Source organism: Myotis daubentonii, chromosome 6, assembly GCF_963259705.1.
Source record: "Myotis daubentonii chromosome 6, mMyoDau2.1, whole genome shotgun sequence".
Taxonomy (NCBI): Eukaryota; Metazoa; Chordata; class Mammalia; order Chiroptera; family Vespertilionidae; genus Myotis; species Myotis daubentonii.
In genome coordinates, this window is record NC_081845.1 from 95,458,148 (window position 1) to 95,476,300 (window position 18,153).

At 43.4% G+C, this 18,153-nt stretch overlaps 1 long non-coding RNA gene and 1 pseudogene across 2 annotated transcripts in view; both read right to left on the minus strand.

Moving 5' to 3' along the window:
- LOC132237479 (uncharacterized) overlaps window positions 1-18,153 on the minus strand; it is a 29,379-nt gene that overhangs the window by 3,801 nt on the left and 7,425 nt on the right. Inside the window, exons 2-3 of one of the 2 annotated variants that reach the window (XR_009453535.1) lie at window positions 15,647-15,724; window positions 11,520-13,255 (exon numbers count right to left, since the gene is read on the minus strand). The exons of the other annotated variant lie outside the window; for it this stretch is intronic. This is a non-coding gene — a long non-coding RNA (uncharacterized LOC132237479). Of the gene's footprint in view, window positions 1-11,519; window positions 13,256-15,646; window positions 15,725-18,153 lie in introns of those variants that run through there. 2 annotated transcript variants of the gene reach the window in all.
- LOC132236630 (rRNA-processing protein FCF1 homolog) lies at window positions 1,531-4,924 on the minus strand (annotated as a pseudogene).

An 18,153-nucleotide genomic window follows, 5' to 3' on the forward strand; every position in this document is an offset into this window, starting at 1 on the left:
AGGAGCTCAGGGAGTGGGGGGGTGGGGGGGAGGGCTGGGGGATGGCCAGCCCTGCCAATAGGCAGCCAATGGGTGATTCACTCTCATCATTGATGTTTCTATCTCTTACCCTCTCCCTTCTTCTATTCTATGAAATCAATACAGATATATTAAAAAAAAAAAAGAATATACTGGTCTGAAAGAAAATGTGCATTTTAGAATTTTAAAAAATCTTTAAAAAATATGAACGATTCTAGGGAGTGGCTATAGCAGTGATGGTGAACCTTTTGAGCTCAGCGTGTCAGCATTTTGAAAAACCCTAACTTAACTCTGGTGCCGTGTCACATATAGAAATTTTTTGATATTTGCAACCATAGTAAAACAAAGATTTATATTTTTGATATTTATTTTATATATTTAAATGCCATTTAACAAAGAAAAATCAACTAAAAAAAATGAGTTCGCATGTCACCTCTGACACACATGTCATAGGTTTGCCATCACTGGGCTATAGAGTCAAGCCCCAGACTGACCTGTGGCAGGGCCACAAACAAGTCCCAGCTTGGAGGGCAGAGCCCTCCTAGCATAATTAAGCTTGACCTTTTAGTCCTCCCTAGTTCTTTCCTAGGTAGCTAATGGGCTGTGGGAGGTGCAGCAAGTGCTGCCAAAACAAGACGAAACTCACAAGAACACTGTAAACATGTTGACCTCTTCCCTTGTTTTGCTTTGTATGCTCTGACTATAAAATAAAGCCTTGGCTTGCAGGCGGGGTCTCTCTGTGTCCTCAACCAGGTACAAGAGATCCACCTAGCCTCAGCTGTATTCTCTTGCCTTCTTTTAATCCTTCACCGCCCCGCCCTCAGGTTCAACCCTTGTCTGTGCTGGCACAGTTCAAACCATAGGCATTGTTTTCTTTACACATTGCTCTAGCCTTCAAAAGCCTAAATTTAAAGAGTAGAGTGGGAGATCCCCAAATAGTGCCTCCAGATTGGCTTCTTGACCCATCCCAGGGTGAGCTGCTGCTAACACCTGGAGGGGAGGTGTTAAATCTGACCCCTTTCATTTAAGCTTGTTTTTAAAAGTAAACTCCAAAAGGAAGAAAAATACTCATCTTTATAGAGTCCTCCCCACGTAGTACTGGCATTCTCTAAAGAGGCACCTTAATGTAGGGAGAGAATGGTGAGGCTGGTAGTCACAGGGTATAGGGTTTGAATCCCACCTTCTTTAGGGTTTAGCTATGAACCTTTGGAGAAATTATTCAACCGCTTTCATCTATGCTTCCTCATCATTAAAAAGTAAGAATGAGCCCTGGTCAGTTTGGCTCAGTTAGTTGAGCATCATCCCAGGCACCTAAAGGTACAAACTTGTGCCCAATATAGATAAGTGGGCAGATACGGGTGAGCCAGCAGGGGGACAGGGTCTAGTTTGCACTTCCAGTTCTTCTCCAATGATTGATTGAGAACCATGGGCCGGCGATCCATGGGCATGGTGCAGTCAGAAGACAGTAAACAAACAACAGAGTCATGTGGCTTGGACATCTTAGGTCAGAGGCTAGATGGGGAACATGGGTCCACTGGGCTTTTTGGAGCCAGAGGGAGGTTGAGTCAGCCAGGAGTACGGGTGAGATCAAATCCAGCCAAGAGATACTCTAAGTGCTGACTGTAGCCAAAGGCCACCAAGGTGAATGTGACCAAGTATATATTGACCCCTAAACAAAGGAGACAAAAGACACACTGAGAGCATGTGGACTCCAATTCTCCTCCTACGTGCCTCTCTCAGGAAACTTGTAAAGAGTGCCCTCCACCACAACGAGGAGATAAAGAAGAGGATGCCTTGATATGCATGAAACAGCACTAGAGAGTAGAGAGAGAATTCTCAGGAAGACAGTGAGGGAGACCCCAAAGACCACTGCTGCTCAGCAGGCCTGAGGGCTGCCAGTCCCCACTGCAGCTGGTCAGAGGCTTTGAGAGGGAATTTCATTCAGATGTGACAGCAAACTGAATGTGTTTGAGCAAACTGAAAAGAGGTGCATACTAGGGGATATGTGGGGTTGAATTAATGCTCAAACATAGAAACAATACACAAATAGGCAATCATTAGGTCCAGGCAAAGTGAGAGCTTATGCAGTAACATTTGTATAATCATAATAGGTAAACAGCGAATATCCATCTGACCAAAATGCATTTTGTTGGACTGATCACGGGGATGAGAAGTGGGCAGATGAGGCAGTGGGGAGAGGGCTCTGTTGTTTTCCATAATCAGCCCCACAGAATTATTTGAATCTTTAGACTATGTGCATAAGTAACTTTGATAAAAATAATAAAATTGTGAGATTAATAGGAAAATAAACAGCTAAGTCAAATAGAGGCTGGACCTCTAAACAGAAATGGAGGTGAGTTAGGATCAGTGACCTGTTCTTTGTTAAAAAAAACCTAAAAAATTATGATTCTTTGCTTTTCAGTTTCTTCATTGAAATCTTTTATTGATGGATAGCATGTATACCTAAAGCATACATATCATAAATACATAACTTGATTTTTTTTCAAGGAATATTGCCCTTATTGGCCAGCCCCATTACTCCTTTCCAATCACTACCCACCAGAGTAATCCCCTCCTGACTCTAACATTAGAGATTAGGGTTGATTATTTTGCATTTTATATAAATGGATTCACACCATATGTCATCTTTCGTGTCTGACTTTTCCATGTCAAGGAGACTTATCCAGTTGTTGTGTGCTGTTGTAGTTCACCCGCTCTCATTTCTGTAATATTCCTTTATGAGAATATACCCCAATTTATCTATTCGACTGTTAATTGCATCTGTGTAGTTTCCAGTATGGAGCTACTATGAATAGTGCTACTAAGAACACTTCAGTAAATTTTTTGGTAGACATTATATACATACTAGAGGCCCAGTGCAGGAAATTCATGAACTCAGGGGAGGAGGGGTGTCCTTCAGCCCAGCCTACACCTTCTCACAGTCTGGGAGCCCTCAGGGGGATGTCCGACTGCCGTGGAAACAGGAGAGGCTTCCACCACCACTGCTGCGCTTACCAGCTGTGAGCCCAACTTCTGGCTGAGCAGCACTCCCCCTGTGAGAGGCCATTGACCACCAGGGGGCAGCTCCTGTGTTGAGCATCTGCCCCCTGGTGGTCAATGCACATCATAGCACCAGGTCGTTCCACTGTTTGGTCGATTTGCATATTAGCCTTTTATTATATAGGATTTTTGTTGGGTATACACACCTAAAACTGGAATTGCTTGGTCAAGGGATATATGTAGGCTCAAATTTATGTGCTGCCAGTCTGGCTGACATGGTTCAGTGGTTGAGTGTCGACCTATAAACTAGAAGGTCATGGTTTGATTCCCGGTCAAGGGCATGTACCTGGGTTGCAGTCTCGATCCCCATTGTGGGGCATGCAGGAAGCAGCCAATCAATGATTCTCTCTCATCATTGATGTTTCTATCTCTCTCTGAAATCAATAAAAATATATATTTAAAAAAATTATGTACTGCCAGAAAATTGTCCAAAGTGGTTGTACCAATTTCCATTCCCATCATCTGTGTATGAGAGCTCCAGTTCATCCACATCCTTGCCAACTTTTGCTGTTTTTTGGTGAGCAGTCATCTGATTTATAAAAAGATGTAACAAAATCTTAAATGATACAAAATATCATTTTCAAAACACCAAAAAGTGAACGTATTTAACCATTCTCAGCTCATAACAGCAAGTGCATGAGGGAGCAGTAACGCATGTTGTAGCATGTTTAATAAACCTGCAACAGAGAAAGTTGGTTAAAAAAAAAAGCAGAGAAACTTTGTCTTTTAAGAACCTAGGGTCTCCATAAGCATCTGCATCTGCTCAGTGTTGCACCTATGGTTAGACATGACATGATGGGAACTTCAGGGATCTTCCTGATTCTTCGTTTAAGGTCCCCATCAACTGTGGCCACAATATAACACTCATGCTGAGTTACTCTCTGTACTAAGCAGTCATCTGCGTAGGTTCCTTTGTGTGGGCATAGTAATCGTTCAAATCTTGGATCCTTGGTGATCCTTAGAGCCACTCGATACTTCTGCCCCAATTTCTCAATTTCAGCCATTACAGTCAGTTATACAAGGGATACACCTGGCATAGAGACATCCATCATTGATTGCACTGAGTCCAGTTTGGTCTTACTGGAAAAGTTGATAAAGTTGGTATCCAGCAGGATGTGGTAAGGTGGGCACAGGTGAAGAATAGACAGGAGGGGTGAGGGGGGACTTCTCTTTCTTGGAGTGCACTGGGATCTCTCTTTTCTTCCTCTTTAGGTTTTAATCTATCCTTTTCTTTAAGCCTCTGATCTCTGAGACTAAGCATTTGCTTCATGGTGACATACTTCCTTGTTTTCTTTTGCTTCCCTATGTTCATGCCGCACTCCTGTTTCTTCCCCCATTTTGCTCTTGTTGCCTTTTTCATTTAGTCATTCTGGAGAGAAGTAGTGTTATTGTATTGCGGGGTTTTTTAAAACATATTTTTATTGGTTTCAGAGAAAAAGGGAGGAGATAGAAGCATCAATGATGAGAGAGAATTGTTGATTGGCTGCCTCCTGTACGCCCCCTACTGGGGACCGAACCCGCAACCCGGGCATGTGCCCTTGACTGGAATCAAACTCAGGACCCTTCGCTCCACAGGCCAACGCTCTGTCCACTAAGCCAAACTGCCTAGGGCTGCATTGTGGTTTTAATTAAAATTTCTCTGATGACTAATGAAGTTGAGTACTTTTTCATAGGTTTATTGGCCATTTGAATATCATCTTTCATGAACTGTCTCTCAGAATCGTTTGCTCATTTTTCCACTGTGTTTTCTTTAATTGATTTGTAGAAATTATTCACCTATTTTCATATTGGTCTTTTGTTTTCTATACATTTTGTGAATATTTTTCCCCACTCTATGGTTTACCTAATTTACTTTTGAACTATATTACACAGATAAAAGCAAGAATCAAAATATAAACCCTCTATAATAAACACATCAAATATAAAGCCATGTTTAAGTTAAAAATAAAGGATGCAAGAAGACAAACTCTGAGAACACTAATAAAAAGAAAGCAGAGGAGCTAGCTATGTTAATATCGGACAAATTAGACTTGACAATAAGGAATATTATCAGGGATAAAGAGGGACATAATGATAAAGAAATCAACTCATGGCCCTAGCCAGTTTGGCTTAGTGGATAGAGCCTCAGCCTGCAGACGGAAGGGTCCCAGGTTTGATTCCCATCACAGCCATGTACCTTGGTTGCAGGCTACTCCCCTGCCCAGGCCCTGGTCTGGGCGCAGGTAGGAGGCAACCAATTGATGTGTTTCTCTCACATCGATGTTTCTCTGTCTTTCCCTCTCTCTTCCAATCTCTCTAAAATCAATGGAAAAATATCCTCAGGTGAGGATTAAAAGAAAAAAATAGAACAAAGAAATCAACTAAGTAAGAAGATATAATAGTCCTGAATATTCTTGCATCGAACACAGCTTCAAAATCATATAACAAAACTTATAGAACAAAAAGGCAAAATAGGTAAATTCACAATTATCATTTAGAGATTTCAACATTCCTGTCTCAGTAATTGATAAAACAAGTGTATAGAAAATTAACAAAGATATAAAGACCCGATCACACTGTCAACAAATTTGACCTAATTGACATTTTAGAACATTCCACCCAACAACGAAAGACCAACATTCCTTTTTTTAAATTTTATTAATTTTAGAGAGGAAGAAAGAGAGAAAGAGATGTGTTGTTCCACTTATTTATGCATTCATTAGTTACGTCTTGTATGTGCCCTGACCAAGGATCGAACCTGCAACTTTTGCCCATTGGGATGATGCTGTAACCCAGTGGTTGCCAAACTTGTTAGTCAACAGAGACAAATATCAAAGTACAACAATTGAAATTTCTTTTGAGAGTCAAATTTTTTAAACTTAAACTATATAGGTAGGTACATTGTTATTAACTTAATTAGGGTACTCCTAGGCTGGCCTTTGCTAAAAACGTCCTCAGTCTGATTGAGGTACGTTCACTGAGGTCAACCCCTTCCAACTTTCCCATCCACACTCGTCTTGTATACTTGTTTCGTCTATCTCCTTTCCGAAAACCAACTTCTGCGCATGGGCCACGAAGTTTCAACCGCACTGTATTTGCGCACCAGCACGTGGTATTTTGTGGAAGAGCCACACTCAAAGGGCCAAAGAGCCGCATGTGGCTCTCGAGCCGCGGTTTGCAGACCACTGCTCTAACCTATTGAGCTACCTGGCCAGAGGAAACCAACATTCTTTTCAAGGATACATGGAACATTCATCAGGCCAGCCCATGTGGCTCATGGTTGAGTGCTGACCTATGTTGAGTTTGATTCCCGGTCGGGGCTCACACCCTGGCTGCAGGTTCAATTTTCAGTATGGGGCATGCAGGAGGCAACCAATTAATGATTCTCTCATCACTGATGTTTATCTCTTACTTTCCGTTCCTCTCTGAAATTAATAAAAATAAAGGGTGTCCCAAAATTCACGCAAGAAGTAATTTTGATAGAAAACACAGGTTTATAATTAAAAATTGTAAATTTTTTAAAATTAAATCTTTATTGTTCAGATTATTACATTTGTTCCTCTTTTTTCCCCCCCATAACTCCCCTCCTCCCAGTTCCCACCCCACCCTCCGCTCTCACTCCCCACCCACTGTCCTCATCCATAGGTGCACGATTTTTGTCCAGTCTCTTCCCGTATCTCCCACACCCCTTTCCCCCTCAAGAATAAATAGTCAGTCCATTCCCTTTCTATGTCCCTGATTCTATTATAATCAACAGTTCATTCTGTTCATTAGATTATTTATTCACTTGATTCTTAGATTCACTTGTTGATAGATGCATATTTGTTGTTCATAATTTGTATCTTTACCTTTTTCTTCTTCCTCTTATTAAAGGATACCTTTCAGCATGTCATATAATACTGGTTTGGTGGTGATGTACTCCTTTAGCTTTTCCTTATCTGTGAAGCTCTTTATCTGACCTTCAATTCTGAATGATAGCTTTGCTGGATAAAGTAATCTTGGTTGTAGGTTCTTGGCATTCATCACTTTGAATATTTCTTGCCACTCCCTTCTGGCCTGCAAAGTTTCTGTTGAGAAACCAGCTGACAGTCGTATGGGTATTCCCTTGTAGGTAACTGAGTTTCTTTCTCTTGCTGCTTTTAAGATTCTCTCTTTGTCTTTTGCTCTTGGCATTTTAATTATGATGTGTCTTGGTGTGGTCCTCTTTGGATTCCTTGTGTTTGGGGTTCTCTGCGCTTCCTGGAGTTGTAAGTCTATTTCTTTCACCAGGTGGGGGAAGTTTTCTGTCATTATATCTTCAAATAGGTTTTCAATATCTTGCTCTCTCTCATCTTCTGGCACCCCTATAATTCTGATGTTGGTACGCTTGAACCTGTCCCAGAGGCTCCTTACACTATCTTCGTATTTTCGGATTCTTTTTTCATTTTGCTTTTCCGGTTGGGTGTTTTTTGCTTCTTCGCATTTCAAATCTTTGACTTGATTCTTGCGCTCCTCTGGTCTGCTGTTGGGAGTCTGTATAATATTCTTTATTTCAGCCCATGTATGCTTAATTTCTAGTTGGTTCTTTATCACAACATCGAGGGTCTCATTAGATTTCTTGAAGATCTCAGTAAGTTTATCGGCGGCTTCTAGAAAGTTCTTGAGAGACCTTAAAAGTGTGGTTCTGAACTCAATATCCTCCCTTGATAGTTTTGTCCTGTTTCTTTGTCTCTGCATTTTTTATGCTTTCTTGGTGCACTCCCTAGTGGTCTTTGTGGGCAGTCTTGTTGTAGTTAAGCCTTGATTGTTGTAGTTAATTCTAGAGAGATTTGACCTCCAGGCCAACTGGCTGTGAGAATCAGCTGTGTCTGCAGTGGGAAAACTTCTGTCCTCTGGGGAGGTGCTAATCTAGCCTTTGCCTGAGGCTGTCTGGCAAATGGCTCTGTGCAGGGCTTGGGCGGGGCGGGTCACACGGGATCAACAGGGCAAGCGGAGGGAGCAGTTATGGCTGCTCTCAGTCCCGTCCCCAGAGGCTCTGCCTCTCAGAGTCCCAGCAACCGCTGCAAACCTCAGAGAGAAAGCTACCCTCGAATTCCGACGGATGCCAGACAGTCCCGCTTCTCCCGTTTGAGTCTGGGTCCCTAGAGACTCGCCTGGATCTGGAGCTCAGAGCCTGAGCCTCCCTCCCAATTGAAAACGACAACCGCGCTCTCAGCCACCAGCGCACTCTGCGCGCACCTCCGCACCTTTGTGTTTTCCACACTGCGCCTCCTCTGAGCCTCAGTATGCTGTTCTCTTTCCTTCTAGTTGAAGAATTTCCCCTCAGCCAGCCTTCCTGTGGTTCTGGGTGATGTCCGTTCCATCTTTTAGTTGTATTTTTGAAGTGGTTGTGCGAGGCAGCAAACTCCGGTGTTTACCTATGCCGCCATCTTGGTTTCATCTTAAAAATTGTAAATTTTTTATTGATTCATAAAGTATATAGTAGGAGAAACTAAGATGGCGGCATAGATAAACACCGGGAAATTGCTGCTTCCCACAACAATTGATAAATGCATCAAAAACACAAGCCGGACTCATCCAGAACTACAGGAGAGCTGGCTGAGTGTAAATTCTACAACTAGAAGGAAAGAAAAGCACACTGAGAGCCAGAGGAGCTGCAGAGGTGGAGTGCAGAGGTACGGGGGCTCGCGCGCTGAAAGGGTCTGGCACCTGAGGACGCGGCTGTCTTTTTGAATCCGGAGGGAGACACAAGCTCCCGACGGCTCTGAAATCCGGTTCTGGGAAGTCTCTGGGGACCCAGCACTCATACGGGGAGAAACTGGTCTCTCTGGCAGCGGGCGAGCTTGAGGGCAGCTTTCCCTCAGAGGTGCTTGCAGCCATTGCTGGGACACTGGGACTCGCGACTCCTTAGGGCGGGGCTGAGGCTCCACCATAGCTGCTTCCTCCGCCCTTTGATTCCTTGAGACCCTGCCCCACCCAGGCTGCGGCAGAGGCTTTTGCATATGAATGCTCCGGCCATTTGCAACCTGTAACTACCTAACCGCAGCCGGGCCAGATAGACCCAGAGCTTCCAAGAGAAGGCCCAAGGCCCCACAGCAGCTTGCATTGCTACACAGCTGAGCATCATCAGGGCACTTCCAAACTCCAAAAAAAGGAAGGGGAATCTGCAGTTCTCTTCATAGTTCCTGCTGTGTAACCTCAGGCAGAGGCTAAATTAGCACATCCTTAGATCCAAGAGCCACTGTACCCAGTGGTCAGAGGGGGACCATCCAGATCACAACTCCTCAGATCCATAAGGGACACACTCAGGGTGCAGTCTCAGTGAGCACCAAAGCCCCACTGAAGCAAGTCTTGCCCCAGAAGTGTGTCTTCAGCACAGAAGTTCTCCCATCATAGACACAGCTGATTCTCACTGCCAATTGGCCTGGAGGTCAATTCCTCCCAGTGAGCCTACAAGAACCAAGGCATAGCTACAACAAGACTGTGCACAAAGCCCAGAAGGGGGTGCACCAAGAGTGTCCACCTCAGGTAACTGGGGAGGCTGAGCCACTGGGCCCTACAGGACACCTAGCGCACAAAGCCATTCTATCAACACAGGGAAGCAGCCAAAATGCGGAGACAAAGAAACAGGTCACAAATGGCAGAAACGGAGGAAAGCAAACGACTGGATATAGAGTTCAAGGCCACGTTTATAAGGTTTTTCAAGAATTTTATGGAAACCGCGGATAAATTTAATGAGTCCCTCAATAAGTATAGTGAGACCATGGAGGACATGAAAAAGGACCAACTAGAAATTAAGCATACACTGACTGAAATAAAGAATAATTTACAGAGATCCAACAGCAGACAAGAGGACCCCAAGAATCAAGTCAAAGATTTGAAGTACAAAGAAACAAAAAATACCCAACTGAAAAAGAAAAAAGAAAAGAGATTCCAAAAATATGAAGATAGTGTAAGGAGCCTCTGGGACAACTTCAAGCGTACCAACATCAGAATTATAGGGGTACCAGAAGGAGAGAGAGGGCAAGATATTGAAAACCTATTTGAAGATATAATGACAGAAAACTTCCCCCACCTGGTGAAAGAAATAGACTTACAAGTCCAGGAAGCGCAGAGAACCCCAAACAAAAGGAATCCAAAGAGGACCACACCAAGACACATCATAATTAAAATGCCAAGAGCAAAAGACAAAGAGAGAATCTTAAAAGCAGCAAGAGAAAGACAGTCAGTTACCTACAAGGGAGTACCCATACAACTGTCAGCTGATTTCTCAACAGAAACTTTGCAGGCCAGAAGAGAGTGGCAAGAAATATTCAAAGTGATGAATAGCAAGAACCTGCAACCAAGATTACTTTATCCAGCAAAGCTATCATTCAGAATAGAAGGTCAGATAAAGAGCTTCACAGATAAGAAAAAGCTAAAGGAGTTCATCACCACCAAACCAGCATTATATGAAATGCTGAAAGGTATCCTTTAAGAAGAGGAAGAAGAAAAAGGAACTCTTACCATTTGCCACAGCATGGATGGAACTGGAGAGCAGATAAATACCACATGATCTCACTCATTTGTGGAATATAATGAACAACATAAACTGATGAACAAGGACTGATCCAGAGACGGAGAGGCATTGATTGGACTGTTGGGCTTTGGAGGGAGGGTAGGGAAGGGTGGGGGAAAGGGGGAAAGATCAACCAAAGGACTTACATGCAGGCATATAGGCCTAACCAATGGACACGGACAACGGGGGGGGGGGGGGGGTGAGGGCACGAGCGGGGGCGGGGTAGAGGGTAACGTGGGGACAAGGACACATATGTAATATCTTAATCAATAAAAATATATTAAAAAAAAATAAAGTATATAGTATAGGGTAATGTATGGAATAGCATATCGGGTAAATGGCTTCCACGGCTTTGCTGGCACATACGCACTCTTTTGTTGAAATTTTCCATGACCTTTTTGCATAAATGTGGCTGAATTTCATTGATACAGCTCTCAATTTCCTCCTTCAAGGCGTGGGTGGTCATGGGCTTGTTGGCATAAACCTTAGACTTCAAAAAACCCCAAAGGAAAAACGTCCAACAGCGTTAAATTGCATGATCTGGGCGGCCAATTCTGATCACCAAAACGGGAAATTATACAACCAGGAAATGACTCATGCAGGAATTGACTTGTTTCTCAGGCTGTATGGCATGTGGCACCGTCTTGTTGACAGGACATGTCGTCCACATCCATATCTTGCAATTTAGGCACAAAAAACTGGATTATCATGTTGCGATAGTGAGCACCATTACTGTTATTGCCTGAGCAACCGCATTTCGGTCATGGAAAATTTCAACAAAAGAGTGCATATGTGCCAGCAAAGCCGTGGAGGCCATTTACCCGATATGCTATTCCATATACTGTATACTTTATAAATCAATAAAGTATACTGTATACTTTATAAATCAATAAAAAATTTACAATTTTTAATTATAAACCTGTGTTTTCTATCAAAATTACTTCTTGCCAAAACCAGTTTGGCTCGGTGGATAGAGCATGGGCCTGTGGACTGAAGGGTCCCAGGTTCGATACCGGTCAAGGGCATATACCTTGGTTGCAGGCACATCCCCAGTAGGAGGTATGCAGGAGGCAGCTGGTCGATGTTTCTCTCTCATTGATGTTTCTAACTCTCTATCCCTCTCCCTTCCACTCTGTAAAAAATCAATAAAAATATATTTTAAAAAATAAGATTAAAAAAAAATTACTTCTTGCGTGAATTTTGGGACACCCTTTATATATTTTTAAAAAGATAGATCAGGTGGCAGAGCTGGAATAAATGGGACTAGGGGGGAAAAAAAGGTAGATTATATTCTGGGCCATAAAACAAGCCTCAACAAAGTTAAAATAATTGACATCATCAAAAGTATGTTCTCCAGCCACAACTAAAAATAATTAGAAATCAATAATGGAACAAGATCTGAAATATCTCCCAAATATTTGCAAATTAAACAACATTATTCTAAATAACACAGGGTCAAAGAGGAAATCACAAGGGAAATTAGAAAATACTTTTAATTGAATAAAAATAAAAACACCACATATCAAAATTTGTGGGTCACAGCCCTGGCCAGTGTGGCTTTGTTGGTTGGGCATTGTTCTGTGCACCGAAAGGTTTCTGGTTCCATTCTCGGTCAAGGCACATGTCTGGGTTAAGACTCTATCCCTGGCAGGGAGCATGCAGGAGGCAGTCAATAGATGTTTTTCTCTCTCATTCATTATTTCTTGCTCCCTTCCTCTCTCTCTAAAAATCAATTTTAAAAATATTTAGCCCTAGCCAGTTTGGCTCAGTGGGTAGAGTGTCAGCCTGCGAACTGAAAAGTCCAAGGTTCGATTCCAGTCAAGGGCACATGCCCGGGTTGTGGGCTCGATCCCCAGTAGGGGACTTGCAGGAATCAGCCGATCCATGATTCTCTCTCATCATGGATGTTTCTATCTCTCTCTCCCTCTTCCTTCCTCTCTGAAATCAATATATATATATACTTTAAAAATATTTAAAGTCCAGCCAGTATGGCTCAGTGGTTGAGTGTTAATCCATGCAAAGTTGCTGTTTCTCAACCATGTTTCTATCTCTCCCCTTCTCTCTCTCTAAAATAAAAACATATTTTTAAAAAACCTTTTTTAAAATTGTGGAACACAGCCAAAGCTGTGCTTAAATGAAAATTTAAACATTTAATTAGTGTTAACGTAAAAACATTCAAACCTGTAAAGAATTTTTGTGAGTTTGAGCCAAACTGTCAACAATTGCCAGGAAGCAGAATCTCAATGGATTGGGATAGTGCTCCAGAGAATGGTGGTTTTTCATCTATTTTTATACATTGCAATCAACGGAGGAGACATAGGAGGGTTACATGAAATCCATTGGTGATAGATTAGAGAGGTGGGAGAAAGCAAAGGAATTTGGTTGTGCCCTCAGGGTCTGGGAAAAAGGGAAGTTAGACGTTACCCTGACATTTCAATACGTTATCATAGATGCAAAAAGACAATAAGCTCAGTTAAGGTAAAGATTGACCTTGTCAGGGAGGACACCAGCCTAGGAAGTAACTACCCACCATAACTGCTTTTAGTTAAAGTTTAATTTTAGACCATCTTTTGTGGTTACTTTAGGTCTTTGAGTTTGCAAGACCGCCATGCAGGTCTTCCCTGAGCTTGACTGGTTAGCATGTGGCCCTGTTCGTCCACACTAGAAAACAAGAAAAAATTTAAATCAGTAATCTCATCCTCAACCTTACGAAACCAGAAATAAAGGACAAATTAAATCCAAAGCAAACAAGGAAGGAAATAAGAACGATTAGAGCAGAAAACTATGAAGTTCAGAACAAAATCAGTAGAGAAACACCAGTGAAACCAAGAGCAGGTTTTGTTTAAAAAAAAACACCATTAAAATAAATAAACCTCTAGACCAGAGGTTCTCAACCTGTGGGTTGCGACCCCTTTGGGGGTCGAACGACCCTTTCACAGAGGTCGCCTAAGATCATCGGAAAACACATATATAATTACATATTGTTTTGTGATTAATCACTATGCTTTAATTATGTTCAATTTGTAACAATGAAATTGGGGGTCACCACAACATGAGGAACTATATTAAAGGGTTGCGGCATTAGGAAGGTTGAGAACCACTGTTCTAGACAGACACAATAAGAAAAATTCTGCCTTGGGACTTTCCACTAGCCGCTCCCTCTGCCTGAAATGCTTTGGTTTATTTTCCTACTTTCCCGACTCCTGGAGCCCTTTCCAGGCCACTCCACCAAGCAGCTCACTGTCCTCCTACCCTTTGTATCTTTCTCTCTCCTGCTGTTTCATATCACTCATTTTTCATATCTGTCATTTTTTATGTCTGAAGCAATACATTGACTCTATGGACCTGTAGATTGTAATCGGCTAACAGCGTTTTCCTTTCCCCCAATTTCCCCTGGAATCAGCCCAATGGGCTACAAGTAGTTCTTTAGCCTCTCACGCACGCAGGAAGGTCTCAGAGTGTTATCTGCAATCTCTGGTATAAAGAGTCCTCCAGGAAAGAATGAAAGTATTTAGTTTTGCCCTGGCCAGTATGCTAGTGGTTAGAGCCTGCACACTGAAGGGTCAAGGGTTCAATTCCTGGTCAAGGGCACGTACCCCAGTTGCAGGTTCCATCCCAGTCCAATCAGGGCGCGTGCAGGAGGCAACTAATCAACATGTCTCTCTCTTTCTCTCTTAGCCTCTTTTCCTCCCTCCCTCCCTCCTTCCCTCCTTCCCTCCCTATCTCTCTAAATATCAATGGAAAAAATATCCTCGGGTGAGGATTAACAACAACAACAACAAAATTTAGTTTAAGAAAGAAATTAAGTCCTCCAGTCCTGGCCAAGTGGCTTCGTTGGTTGGAGTGTGGTCCCCTGCACCAAAAGGATTCCCAGTCCGGGCACATACATAGATTTCGTGTTCAACCCCTGTTCTGGATGTGCAGGAGGCAGCCAACTGATGATTCTCTCTCATCATTGATCCCTCTCTGATTTTCTCTCTAAAATCAATACAAATATATCCTATATAATAAAACGGCAATATGCAAATTGACCCTAACAGCAGAACGACTGGGAATGACTGGTCACTATGACACACACTGACCACCAGGGGGCAGACGCTCAATGCAGGAGCTGCCCCCTGGTGGTCAGTGTGCTCCCACAGGGGGAGCTCTGCTCAGTCACAAGCCAGGCTGATGGCTGCCAGTACAGCGGTGGTGGTGGGAGCTTCTCCTGCCTCCTCAGCAGTGCTAAGGATGTCCGACTGCAGCTTAGGCTTGCTCCCTGCTGGCAAGTGGGCATCCCCCAGGGGCTCCTGGGCTGCCAGAGGGATGTCTGACTGCCAGTTTAGGCCCAATCCCCCAGGGAGCAGGCCTAAGCCAGCAGGTGGTTATCCCCCGAGGGGTCCCAGACTGCAAGAGGGCACAGGCTGGGCTGAGGGACCACCCCCCTCCCCCGAGTGCACAAATTTTTGTGCACCGGGCCTCTAGTATATATATATTTAAAAGTCCTCCAAACTAATTATAAATTCAGTTTCTTCTCTCAGCCAGCTACGACTGGCTTGACACAGACAGCTGGGAAGCAGTGCAGTCTGGCTGGCTTCTCAGAGCATTTCTTTCTAGCCCCCCTCAGAGCCCTGTCCTTCCCCTGGGAACCAGATGCAGGGAAGTAAGAGGAGGGTACGCTCAACCAGCACAGAACAGACGTGGTCTGGGGCCTCTGGCTGTGGCTGGTGTTCTGATTGGCTTTTGCTCTTGTGCAATGTTTGTAGGTCTGTATAGCCTGCAGTTGCTGGCTCTCTCTCACCTGCACTCTGTATCCCAAACCTTGCATTTGTCTGCGAGTGGAATTGGCTCTAATTCTCCACCACTTCCGGTAATCGCAAGCCCTTGCAATGTGCCTCGGCAGCTACTCCATCCAAAGGTGGAGTTTATTCCTAAACTCTTGAATCTGGGTTGGCCTGGTGACTTGCTTAGAACAGGGTGGAAACAGTCGTGTGCCCCAACCTCAGGACACCTTGCACGCTCCGCTCTCAGTCCTGGAACCCTGCCAGCAAACAAGCTCTCGGCTCTCACCTTGAATGGTAAGCCTCCAGTACACCTCAGTGCAGGCTGACAATCCTGCTACTCTTCCGCAGTCCAGTGGTCTTCAGCCTGGAGTGTGCAGACTCCGGGTTACACAAAGACCTTATAATGGATGAAGAGATGGCCAGTTAGGAAGGTACTTTTCACATCTATTTCTGTATATCCTTTTTCTAAAACTGATATGCCTGAGAACTGTTTGTAGATTCTTATTTCTCTCTTCCCCTTTTGTTACTGAACTCAACGGGTTCACCACTGGGGTGCTCTATTAAAAAGTGAGAGGCCCCTTGCCCAGCCGGCTGGTTCAGTGATTGAGCGTTGAACTATGAAGTAGGAGGTCACGGTTCAATTCCCAGTCAGGGCATATGCCTAGAGTTTGGTCTCGATCCCCAGTGTCGGGGGGCATGCAGAAGGCAGACAACTGATGCTTCTCTCTCAACATTGATGTTTCTATCTCTCTCTCCCTTCCTCTCTGAAATCAATAAAAAAAATATATGAGAAGGCTAAAAGCCTAATTCCAACGTAACCCTGAAATTTGGGGGAGGGGGGCCTAGCAATCTGAATCTGTGCCAGTAACTTAATGAACATTCTTAATAACCTATAATTAAGTCACTACCCCTTTCCCAGAATCTGGTCTTGCAAGACCTGTTATCTAAATGCTCACATTTTACAGAAGCCATAAACTATGAAAAATACATAACCCCTGGAGGGGGTTATTAGCGCTGGCGCCAGGCCAGGCCCTTAGAAATGGACTCAAGGCCCCTAGATATGGCCTCAAGGCCCCCATCCCAACCCACCAGGCTTTTTGCAAAGCCCGTGAAAGGTCCAGAAGTCCTCATCCATACTTGGGGAACAAAAGAAACCAAAGGGGATAAAAGAAGGGCTTCCACCATATTGGTTTGCTCAGACTCTGGAGGCGACTCCTCTGAGACAAATGTTGGTATAATAAAGCTGTGTAACTCCATTTCTCTAAGTGTCACTTGGGTTTCTTCAGTCTTCTACAACATATATATATTTTTAAATGAGAGGCCCTGCCCTGGTGGCTCAATTGGTTAGAGCAGTGGTTCTCAACCTTCCTAATGCTGCAACCCTTTAATACAGTTCCTCATGTTGTGGTGACCCCCAATTTCATTGTTACAAATTGAACATAATTAAAGCATAGTGATTAATCACAAAAACAATATGTTCCAATGGTCTTAGGCGACCCCTGTGAAAGGGTCATTCGACCCCCAAAGGGGTCGCGACCCACAGGTTGAGAACCGCTGGGTTAGAGCATCATCGCAATACAGCAAGGTTGTAGGTTCAACCCCTGGTCAGGGCACAGATAAGAATCAGCCAATGAATGTATAAATAAGTGAAACAACCAATCAATCTCTCTCTCTTTCACCCCCACTTCTTCCCTCTCTAAAATCAATTTTTAAAGAAGATAAAAAGACATGTGGTTGTCGAGAGGTAGTTTTATTTATTGCTGGGAGTAAAGGAGACAGGGGATTCATATCCAAAGCTCTGCCTCCCAGAAGGGAGACTTGTCACTGCTTATATACACTATTTGGTCAATTACATGTTGATTTCTTCTTTGCAATTGGCAACACTTATCAGGCTGGCTTCCTGTCAAGGTTATTCTGTTTACAGCTGGTCTGCAAAATACTGTACTACATTTTAACATTTAGCAAGAAGAGTGTTTAGTAAGAACCGTCCAGACCTTGAGATCCTTGTCCTTTTCTATTGCCCACTTGTCATTCTCCCAAGATAGGGAAATGTAAAAACATCTAGGCTGCGAAACCAAAGTACAACTTAAAATTTTTTTTATTGATTTTAGAGAGGAAGGGAGAGGGAGAGATAGAAACATCAACGATGAGAATCATTGATCAGCTGCCTCTAATAATTGACTAATGAATCCTTTATCAAGTCAAGAAGTTTCTAATTCTTTGCTCTAAACAAAATTAAAAGAGAATCTAATTGATTTGTCAGCTTGAATATCATTACAAATCATTTTAATGGTGGCTCATTATGTGATTTTTGGCATATAATTCAGGAGGAGTTCAAAGAAGTGTGTACCATTGCTGTAATAAAAGGCTTTCCATTCCTATTTACTTATTTTTTTAAAGATTGTGTGTCTATGACTGAGCTGAAACAGAGTAGACCAGCACAGCACAAAGCAGACCAGCAAGGAAGAGCAAACCACTGAGGAGCAGAGCAGAACTGTCCAGCTGGAGAGGAGCCGCCTGACCCCAGGGCTGCCTCACAGCTGTTCTGTATCACAATTGAGCTATTTTGCAATGAGTAAAGTTTCCTTCTTCAAACTCCCCCCCAAAATATATATATCTATCTATTTCAGTGAGGAAGGGAGAGAGAGAGAGAGATAGAAACATCAATGATGAGAGAGAATCATTGATCGGCTGCCTCCTGCACACCCCACACTAGTGATCGAGCCCACAACCTGGGAATGTGCCATGACTGGGAATCGAACCATGACTGGGTGGTTCATAGGTTGACGTTCA